At 40.0% G+C, this 11,799-nt stretch overlaps 1 long non-coding RNA gene across 1 annotated transcript in view; it reads left to right on the top strand.

The window, feature by feature from the left end:
* The window catches only part of LOC119918190, a 64,244-nt gene that overhangs the window by 2,548 nt on the left and 49,897 nt on the right, over positions 1–11,799 (top strand). Inside the window, exons 2-3 of the long non-coding RNA XR_005447401.1 lie at positions 7,111–7,224; positions 8,638–8,731. This is a non-coding gene — a long non-coding RNA (uncharacterized LOC119918190). The remainder of the gene's footprint in view (positions 1–7,110; positions 7,225–8,637; positions 8,732–11,799) is intronic.

The raw sequence follows: 11,799 nt of genomic DNA, 5'->3' as shown, positions 1-11,799 counted from the left end.
CTTCGATTTCAATGTAAAGGTGCTGTTAATGTGCGTCTGTGATAAATGCGCATACTGATGGCTTTGATATAAGCTAATCAAAAACAACGGTTAAACCAGTATTTATGGCGCAGATAATTAAAGCATATTATAGGTGTAGCCTCATAAAAAGATTAATTATGAGGAAAATAACGAATCAATTTTGTTTTGTTCAGTCGAGATACAATTTAATATGGGGGGAAATAAATGTTCATTTTGAATGGGAGCTGATCTAAAATGACATGCATTTTTTTTTTTTTTGGAAGAGGAGGGGTGCAGATTTTGTGCTGTCAATCCTTAATTAATTGTAAATTGAGACTGTAAATGTCCTGGGTGCAGTTTAGGGTTTACCTTACGTTCCTAGGCCACCACATTAGGGGTACGGTCTCAGTTTTCCACTCCCCGAACCGGGCTATAACGGGAGCGCGAGCGCGATGCCCAAGTCCAAAGTCACGCTCCTCTTCTTCCGCGTGCGCCCTCCGCCGTGAAATCGCGTGATTAATGTAGAATTTGACGCGAGCTCCCGCGTGACAGCAGAGGCTGACAACAGCTAAGCGCAAACCCTCCGGTACACTGGGCCATAATAACAAGCAGAGCCTGCGCACACTGGCCTTTTATTCCCATCAATTCAATCACAGTCAGCTGATATTTCTAATCTCACCAGCAGATAGAATGAGGAGTCATAATGTCACCTTTATATTCTGATTAAATACAGCAGCATTTTCAGTCACATGCAGCTCACCTTTTTAGAGTTAATTTTGCAGTTTCAAATTGTGCAGCTGCAAAACATCCAGTGGAGCAGCGCTTTATCTGTAACCCACCCCTGTACCGTGGCTTTTCTGCCCCGTTAGTGCATAAACGGAGTAAATCATTTACGGTCACCCGCTTTTATAGCCTCCTGGTGTAGCCTAAATTTTATTAGACACTTCCCACTCCAAATGTGAAATAAATGCTGCAGTATATATCTCCCTTTTCTCCCTGCCTACATGATTCTTCGCTGTAAATGTCGAATAAGATGACCTTAATTTGAGACAAAACACCTCCAAAAATGTATGGGCCACGTATTATCTATTTACTTATTTATTTTCTCAATGTGTTTTATTATTCTCGTCCTGTGCACCCTCCAAACGTTAAGCCAATGTGTTTTTTTTACGGCGGCTTCTCCCTGCGATTTTATTTTAAAATATTAGGCCGAGGTGGGGAGAATTATAAACGACTCTGCTCTTATCTGCTCCCTTCACGTATCCAGGATCACAGAAGCTGATTAAGAAAGAAGTCACAGCCAACGCTGGATTCATAATGATTTGGAATAATGAATCCTTATCTCCCCTCTGCAGATTATCAGCCTTTCAGCTCGCCATGTTTTGTTACATGGGATAATTTATTGCATCTAATACATCACAATGAATCTGATGGGGGAAAGTGATGGCCATGTTAGGAGAGAGGCTGCTTTTTTTATCCCGGGGCAATGAAATGCCTTTACGATTTTTAATTGGTAAAATATAAGGGGGATCTGATAAAAAAAAAAGAAAAAAAAAGGAAAAAATAGAAGCACAGGGGTATAATCTTGCCTGCTAGTGTTCCAGCAGCACTCTGCACTATAATTAGTGTGTCAATTTCAACCTGAAATTAACAGCATCGACCTGCCATCACTGCTTACGCCGGTGGAGTCAGCTAGATCCTAATTTCGCATGATTTATTTTTCACCAAGAAGAGATAATTAATCATAAACACTGAAAACAGTGCAGCAAAGTGGAGATAACAAAATATTTGCATCTAAAAAGATTCGATGAAGCTAATTCGTTTTCACCCCCACCTCCCCCCTCCATCCCAAGCCCACCTGATCTAGCCGCTGCCGCAGTACTCATGAGTACCTCCAAGATTTTTTAATTTTCCATGATTAATCTTTGGGTGGCGATGTATCATTAATCACTACATAAGATGGGGGAACGGAGACACGTGGCCCCCTTCGTAAATGTAAATAGCGGCTACAGTGTGGGGAACTGTAATTGTTGGATTGTGGAAGTGTGGCATCATGTGCATGGTGGTGTCACTGTTGTTGGGAAGCATGCCATCTTTCTTTTTTTTTTTTTATTGAAAGGGGTGGGAGGTGTAGCCTGGTAGTCCCAACCACCAGGATGCAATGTGCAGAAGCTTATATAATAATAATGATAACAATATTAATAATAATAATAACCAGTATATCCATATATTTATTATTATTATTATTATTGTTATTGAATAATCATTCTTTGTTTGGAAGTCGTCACTGGCACAGTGCCCCTGCAGCTCAGAATTTTTGGATGGCGCTATGTTTAAACTTGGGCATGCTCACCGTGCCAGGATAAATTTGCATTTTATTTGCAGCTGTAATTAGCTGATCAGCATCTCTCTTTCTCCCTCTCACTCTCTCTGCCCATCTTTCTTCTCATTATGATTTAGTGTTTTCGCTGCCTCTTTCAATGCCTCTCCCCAATCCCTCATTTTTCCAATGTCCTGGCAGCGCCACCAGATGTTTATCGGTTTTATACCCAGGGACACTGCCATGTCAAACAAACCGGGGATGGACACTTACAGGCGGCTGGGTATCCAGGCAAGCCCTCCCCCCACCTCTCCTCTCCCTCCCCCCCTCCTCCTTCTCTTTCCTGGCTGAGCAGAATAATCCTGGACTGGGTGGCCACTGGGAGTCCAGTGAGGGTTTCATATGAAAGAAAAACAGCCAGATCACATTGGTTGTTGCTTAAAGGGGTCTACAAAATAGCCTGATTTAATTCACCCTGTGAAAGGAAATCTTAATCTTTTGTCAGTGCAGAAACAGGCCATATAGTGGTTGATAGGAGGCTGATGCTGCGGCCTAGATACTGCAGATAGAGATGTGTAGATGAGCTTAATGAGATGCAAGGCTGGGGAGTTGGGGGACACACATCCAGTCAGGAGTCCTCCCAGGAGAGCTCAGCACAATGCGACCTGCCTGTTATCTGCAGGGGAATGTACTCTCTCTTTAATGAGCAGTCGTTTATTAAAAACACACACTCTTTTAACCTCATAATTGAAAAATGGCTTTGCAGGAGGAGCGCCTCGACCCCCCACATTGCAGCTCCACTGGAGGACGTATACAGTAGCTATCTCAATGTAGATCACCTGTGTTGCAACAATCACAACAACACGTCAGAGGGTTTTGCAGAGCCCCCAGTTGGCCATGATATACAAATATTTATCCACTGATAAGGAACCGCCACGATAGCAGATAACCTCCTATTCCACTGCGTCAGGACTCTTTGTCTGTACAGTCTCAGCAATTACAAAATATTTCCCTTTCCTTCCCGTTTTCACTCTAAAAACTTCCCGCCTTGCTTTTAATTCGTTAAAGCGTTATTAGGATCCCTAAGCCGCTTTAGTCAATGACTGTTTGTGGGGTTGTGGAGTCTGGAAAAGAGAGAAAGCAGAGGAGGAGAGATGTGGGGAACCGGAGTGGGAGGAGGGTTTCCCAAAAAAAAAAAAAAAAAGAATGAATGAAAGAGTGGCTTGATTTTCCCTCGCAATCCACGGAACAAATAGCTAACATTTAACGTTTACACCCTGCCTGGCGACTCACTGGCGCTGCGGGGCCGAGCCGAGCCGGGCTAAAGTGTCCCGAAAGCCTTTGGAGGGGTGTAAGTCCCCGGCTATCGGGTTCTCCAGATCCCCTTTAAATGACTGTCAAAGAGGCAAATATCAAATTGCACGGGGTCTCACTCTCCCCACCCTCTCTCGCTCTTTCAGCAGCCCCTGCCAGCCTGGCACCAGTAATGCGTTACTGTAATGTGATTACTTCTCCAAGAAAGCAGGGATTTCCAGGGAGCTGATTCTTTATTTTCAACATTTGACTGTAGTTGTTTTTATTAATAGTGAACACGGACATCGGACAAATGTTAATCGAGACGTTTTATTTGAAAATAAACACTTTTCTCCCTTAAGATGGACTACTATAATAACAAAGTTTGATTCGTGTCTAATAATTTATCATGTCTTGTCAATCGTCAATTTAGGGGGAAAAAATATTATACATGTAGAAAGTTTGTAGGACTATTTACATTTATTAATTTATTAAGAGATGGTCTCATAAGCAGCAATAAAGTGCAAATTATCACAATAAAATTAAGTGAACTGAGGTTAATTGTGATTTGTGTTTGGTGGTTTCTTATTACATGACAGGTGTGCCACTGCAAGGAATGAACAGATCCTGAAACAATAGGTGATGCTGTTGGTTTAAATAAAGTCTGGATTGTTCCAAATAAAAACACTAATAAAATAGATTTGAGCACAGTAATAACAAGCATATTACATATACATATTATAATACTGCAAAGTCCAGGAAATAACAATATTAACAATCAGTGAATTAAGTAGGGCCTCTGATAGCCTACACCAGTGATAGCCAACCTGGAGGTCGGGACCTCCCAATGGGTCGCAATATGAATCGGACAGGTCATGAGACAAAATCCAGAATGGGGAAGCAGGAGGGAAAAAAGTTCAGATTTTTCCTTGTGTGTTATGAGAATCTTTTACATGTTCAGGACCCTAATGTGTTGAATCAAAAAACAATTTTGAGGAAGAAAATCCCATTTTGGTTGAACTGGACACACATAGCCAGTGACAAGCAGACAAAGCTTTTGAACCATTTGCCTACACAATGACATGGACTCTAAATATTAAAGAGCAAGGCATTTTACACAGAGCTCCCCTTTTTCTTTATAATGTCATGTGTTTAATAAGATACTGGTTTAGCTGAATATAGTAGTTCTTATGCAGCTGTACACCTGCAGCACTAAAGCTAATCATATAAAGACACCTGTTACTGCTTTAAACACATTTGTTGTACCTTTTCAGCAAAACATTGTAGGCTATATCAGTGTGTTGCTATAAGACACCTTTTCAGTAATAATAGCATACATCTGCTCAGTTCCTCAGTGGTCCAGCAATAGAAATCAACAAAAATATCAGCATGTGCTTCAGTTCCTATTTCACACACAAGATAAATAAATAAAAATCATGAATCTGTTCATCGCTAACAGAACTGAATGCAGTTTTTAATGCTAATTTACACACACTGTGAACCTCAGATGGATCTTATTCTACAAAGATAAATGCAAACCCAAGGTTATAAAAACTTCAAGTTTCCTAGACACGTTTGTGTTGAAAATAGCATTCCCCCTTTTAACAGTGTATAGAGTAGCCTTATCTACAAAAGGCCTAGCACTATGCATTGTCATTAATCTTCACCAGGCTAATTAAATTAATCCATCGCCTCTTGGCATTGGAATATAACGACCACCACTAAATCCACTGCAGGATAACGGATTTGTTTTTAAAACGGAAAGAGTCCCCTGCTTTAATAGCTTACAAAACGCACCAGGCCGGATTCATTATCTTTTTATTTTTCTAACGGATGATTCCAAATAAAACCACCTTTTGGGTTTCAGAGTGTAATTTTTTTTGTAAACGGAAGGAGGCTTGGAGAGTTGTGGTTTTGATTGACAGTCCGTCCGCGGGATCATGTTTAATCCCTGCCTCTCTCGAGCCTGTTCAGAACTCATTTCTCCACCACGAGATGGGGGACTCAGATGGTTGCCGGGGTAACGGCGATAGTGCTAAGCCATTTCCATTTTCTGCGAATGAAGGAGGGGGCATTTGCGACAGAGGTCGTCACAAAGTCATTCACAAATACAGCGGAGGGGCTCATTACTCAGGAGCAAACAGATTACTCGTTACTTTGCTCAAAAGTAATATGTGTTCATCCATGACTCATTGAGGAGCAGGGGCCTCAGTCATTGCTCTTTTGGAAAAAGAAGCATAGGACCTACCCTTTTCTTCAATAAAAGTAGGCCCTACGAATACCACAATGCAAAAATACTTAAATACAATTAAAATTACAAAAGTATAAAAAGTTAAAGTTCTGCAGAAAAAATGGCCTCATGTGATTGATGTGTTATTAGCCTGTTTAACCTACAGTTTAAACTAGTGGTTGATTGGGCCCCCTTCTAAAGGGTCAGAAGATAAATGAGGCAGTGAGATGATTAATGGGGTAGGAAAGTTCTGCACAACTTTGTGTGCACTCAAAGCGCTTTACACTATATGTCACATGTTAAGTAACTACTGACTTGCTCTCCAATAAATGTAGTGGAATAACAAGTAAAATATCTTCCTCACAAATTTAGTAGCAGAAAATGGTAATACTCAAATAAAGTACAGTTAGGATACCTAACCTACTATAGTACGTCCTGTTTCAAAATTGACTGTTAATCAGCTTAATCTCACCTTTAAATCCCCATAACAATCATCTCTTCATGTAGAAAGCTGGATTGCACTGATGTCCACTTTTTAACATCATTTTACTAATATCTACAGCTAGATAAACTTACACTAAATTATGTTAATTAGGCTATTATAAAGTGAATGGGAATGTAGGCGGAAGCATTGGTGTAATTCAGCTTCCATATAAAAATTAAGGTAAAGAGAGGGTCACTGATTATTTGTTACTTTACTCAAAAATACAGTAATATAATTTAGTTATATATTACTCACTAGGGAGCAGGAGCCTCCCAAAATTTTATTGGACTGACAAACAAACAATGAGATATGTAAAGGCACAAAACTGATCATGATGAATGACATCAAAATCAACTGATCAAACAAAAATACAACACATATGTGTGATGTGGTGATGTACTGGTTTAGTTCAGCTTTCATGTAAAAGCTGAATTGCGAAGAGTCTGCACTTTTTTGATATTAATGGACATTCAGACTTACAAACCCACGTTAAAAGATTGAAATTCAGACTATAGTCTACAAACTGGGGTAAATATGAGATTTAGTTCAAACCCATTCCCATAAAGCTTCTCAACAAATCTTATATGTTTCATTTTGTACTTTTAATTGTGGATTCACTTACCTTTAATAACCCTGTAACAGGCAACAGCCTGAAAATAGAATACAAGCTTTTATTGTGCAACAAACTGAAAGCTACTTAGGGGGAAACGAAGGTGGGAATTTGATGTGAAGGGGTTAAGCACGGTAAAACTGACACATGCATTTTCCCTTCTGTTTCTTCAGATAAACCGGCGCACGGCATCCAGTGACGACGTCCACGAGAAGGTGAAGATGAACCGGCCTTTCTGATCAAAGCACCCGTCTACTATAAAGCTCAAGGCTGGCCTTCCTAGGCGGGTATATTGCCTTTATTCTGAGGGCACACACACACATTTCTTCTTCACCCCTTAACAGTGAGAAATGCCTTTTGCTTTCAATCAGGGTGCACAAACCTGACATCTTTCTTTTTGCCATTTTAAATCAACTCCCTGCTTCACCTGCATTTGGAATCCTGCACCCGTCTCCCCGGGGTGCTGCTTACATATAACCAGGTTGACAGTGTCAGCGTGCCGGCAGGGTGTTAATGCACTGCTTGTTAGTTTTAATTAAGTAGCCTATAGCCTGGTGATCAGTGAGATCAAGGGCAGTAATTTAAATAAGAAGCACACGTCTCCAGTAAACTGCAGGCGAGAGTGTTGGCTCCAGTTCCGCTGCTTTTCTCCATCACCTGGCCTCATTAATTCAAAACATCTTTGCCTTTCGGTTGACATGACACTACACCTGTCAGAACATAGCCCACTCCTCAGTCAGTCCTGGCATCAGTGGTCTCATAATTTTATTTTCACCACCGACCAACTTTCAGTCTCAGCAGAGAGCCACGGGCGTCTGCAGAGTTTATTTGGTCTGTGTCTACACGATAAAGAGGAAAGTTAGGTGAAGGACAACAATCTTGTAGAGGAGACTGATCAGAAGGAAATAATGATAATAAGGCTAATAAGGTATCTCTCTCCAGCACATTGTTGAAGAGTTTGCATGCCGCCTATGAGGCTGCTTAAATTAAGCCACATCCAGCAGGGATTTTTTATACTGAATATGCAAACATATTTGACAACGAATAGTGTAATTGCAGATGATGCTGTAGGCCTGTCTTTAAAGAAAAAGCTTTCAGAATATTCAAACTGCCCTCCATTCACATCACACCCTTAACAGCTTTTGAAAAGCTGATGTTTTAAAAGAATTGATAAAGGAGAGAAGATCCGCGGGCAGCGGAGATAGAAGAGTTGCTTTCAGGCTAAATACAGTCTGACGCAGTCAACACATCTGATGAAAGGTCGGGATATTGTTTCAAGAGTAAGCAGAAAAACTATAAGTTACAGATTGTTTAAAGAAAATGGGTCAATTATGCAGTCTGAACTTTTAGAAGAACATTTCTTACTTTTATTAAAGGAAAACAGCTGCTTAGAAGTGTCCAGATTTGGATTGGCTGTTCGCCCTGACCTCAAAAAATTGCTAACATGTTATAACTTCATGCTGTATCCTATTGATACAAATTTTATTAGTTGGATTTAAGCTATTTTAATTACTTTATTTTCAGCATGAAAATTGGTCCAGAGTTTAAATGTTTTCAATTATTTAATAAATTCAACCCATTAATATGTACACTGAGGTTTAAAAGATTCATTTGAATACAACACATATACACAGCATTATGGGCTATGCTTGCATTGTGGAGCCTCACAACTTTAATATTTCTTAACATTGAATCCACAGTGAATCACAGCCGCTGAGCTGCCCACTGGACTGGACTTCTGGCCACACCCCCAACAGTCATGTCAGAGCAGGAGTTTCCCATCACCTGATAAAGGTAAAACGCTCGAACAAAAAGAAGCAGCAGCTGTTTTCTGCCTTTTTATTTAGTGTTCATTACTTGAGTTATGAAGGTCAGTCATTTTCCAAAGGTATCATTTAATGTTGTTTCAAATTTGACAAAGAAATTCTCAAACCACAGCCCACTTTTTAGCTTCTTCCACAGCTTTCTCACCTAGAAAACCATGAGATGAACCTTCACGCCCAACAATGTTTGAGTTTTTGGGCAGTATTAGAGTTTGGGTCAAAGGGTGTGGTTCCCCATTTTTTTGCGTGCATGAGGACGCAAGTGATACACTTTCCTGTTGACAGTTTATGGCGGTAGCGCTCAAAGAAGCTAAACAATGTGCCAAAAAAGGCAGGGAAGAAGACTGAAAGCTAAAAAACATGGATATAAACAATGCATGGTTTAAAATATTCAAAATGTACAAACGTTTTATGAGGAAGGAAATGCATTTAATATGTTTGTTAGACCTTGAGGATACACACAATTTGTTTAATGAGAAATGATGAATGTAAACATTACTTTTGTTTGTTTACAAGAAAACTCCACAGGGCACCTTTAATTGTGAGATAACCATTAACAAGGCATTAAAAATGTTTACAAATGTGTAGGCCTACATTTTTGGCAAATTACTCTTTTCTACTAGGGAAAACATTTCCAGGTGAAACAAAACAGTCGTCCATAACTGCAAAACTTAAATAAATTTTGTGGTTTTTTTTACAATGTTACAGTTTAGTCCTCCTTAACCTCCTTAAAATGCCTCTTGCAATTCTACTGTTTCCCTCCAAACCCTGCAATTCAAACATAAACTCATGAGGAATAAGTAAAGATAGACAGGCTCTTCTAACATTCGGGTCCCAGTAGATGTACTTAGGCCGCTGCTAATAAGACACTATAATCTTATCTGCTTCTCTTCCTTCAAAAACATATCCATCACAAACTTATCCATGAAAACAGATAATGTTATTGTTAGATCTCCCTGACCTCAAAGTATTTCTTCCAACGAAAACAACAGGTGTAAGATGAAAAGTGTGCAGCTTGAAGACAGAGAAAGTGGTGTTGTTTTTGTGACAATAAGGACCTGATTGAAGTGTTACCTTTTAACCTCCTCACAGAGGCCCTGTGGCATTCCTGCGGTAACTTGGTAGAGTCTTCCTCTTGATGACAAAGTGCTTCCTGATTACAACCTGGATGGCTTTTTAAAACAGTTAGATGATGAAAAAGTGTATTCGAGGCTCGCTCCCACCTAAAGGGAATTGTGACCTATATGTGAACTATTGCTGTTATATACGTATCAAACATATACATCAGCACACAAATGTACAGGCTTAACAGATTTGGCCCACGTCCTCGCAATGTCAACTTCTGAGTTTAAGATGAGAGGAAAATACTACAATCAGTACCTAACTCATGTGGAAAACAGTCGTTATCAATTTTCCTACATGCAGCACCAAACTGCTACCGTCTGTCTACTTGGGCCAGTGTCAGTTTTTGGAGGAAATAGGAATAGATCCCAAAACTAAAAGGCTGCAATTTTCCTTTGATTAGTCTTATCATAGAGCAGAAATCTCAGACTGTTCTGGCCCGTCATTAAGTCCGATGCAAGTGTAGGGATATTCCAGTATTACAAGGTTATGAAAGCTATCAAGAAAATGGTGACGTCATGATTAGGTTTCTGTATTTACTGAATGGAAGATTGGGCAATTTAGATATATCCAAATGGCCCCAGCAACAATAAGGGAACAACCTCTGGTGAGGAAAGTGCAACAAAAGCAAGGGTGCTTTTTTGTATTCAGGGATGTCAACCTATCTACTGAAAAGTAGAGGGACATGGATGAAAAAGGAGTAAGAGACTGGATAACTAGAAGCCCCACAGGCATCTGCCACTCATCTGCCACTCAACCGATGCAGATCCAGTTTGATTTTTAACTCCTTAATACTTGATTGTGTCTGGGGCGTGATAAAATAAGTCACTGTTTCAGCCGAGAGCAACAAAGTGTCAGTCAGAAGCCGTGGCGACGATGTGCTAAAAGGCTTTCTGTGCTTCTGGCGCAGACAAGCAGATACAGAGCAGATTATGCTTTATTAGCTGTTCATGGAGACTTAATTGTGAGATCAAAGTTAACAGTGTTCCATCGGTGCGAGGCAGAGCAGATTTCATTAGGCTGAGAAATATCAGTGCAATAATAGTGTCATCTGCACACAGAGTTCAGAACTCAGAGTATCTTAATAATATTTTGGGACAAACTGGGACAGGAAATTCAGCCACATGTAGCCATTTGAATGGAAAAACTTGTTATAAATGTTTCAAAATTTACAAAAAAATTACTAAATGACAAATACAATTGAGAGCATGATGGTTACATTGAAAATCAGAAAAGCATTTTATATTAAAGAGGTTAAAATGAAACCCCAGTGAATGGAGCCAAGTTATAACACTGTTTGTCAGTGTTAGCTGTACGTATATACTGTAGTAACACTTTATATGGTATGTTGTACAACTTACTGCATGAATGACAAATTGGGACAGGGAGGCTAAAAAGAGACACATACAATTTAAATGTTGAACAATGTATTGCAAGTGCAAAGATTATTCTCAGCTTTGCAATGCTTTAGAAAAAGTGAAGGTGGCCCGAATCAGCTTGTAATGTGCAGTGACTTCTGGCCAGTGGTGCCATGTTCCCAGATCTCAGCCATTGACTTGGTTAGTGCAGTGTTTTATTATGAACATAAGATTGTGTTTTCAAGTTGTAATAAACCAGAATAATCCTTTAAATAGACCACAGTCATTCGAGTGCGTGTGTAGTTGGTGCTCAGGGAACAAAAAAGATGCAACAGCCGTAGGATTACTGTTCAGCCTTTTCCTCTGTTTCAACAGCAGTCTTACCTGAGACCAACATGACCGTTCCTTGCCAGGCAGATAGACGTCTTCTCTGCAGAAAGCGAGTTCTTGAATTACACATAGGATTGGATTTCTCCTGGAAGGGAACAGACTTTCTTCGACTCAATTTAGTTCACATCATACACAAGTAGCCTCAGCTACAAGGCTGAGGAATGTCAAC

Source organism: Micropterus salmoides, unplaced genomic scaffold (assembly GCF_014851395.1).
Source record: "Micropterus salmoides isolate LMB-PRFRI ecotype aquatic unplaced genomic scaffold, ASM1485139v1 Ms_hic_scaffold_23, whole genome shotgun sequence".
NCBI classification, from domain to species: domain Eukaryota; kingdom Metazoa; phylum Chordata; class Actinopteri; order Centrarchiformes; family Centrarchidae; genus Micropterus; species Micropterus salmoides.
The sequence above is the reverse complement of the archived record's forward strand: the minus strand, read 5'-3'. Positions and strand labels throughout refer to the sequence as shown.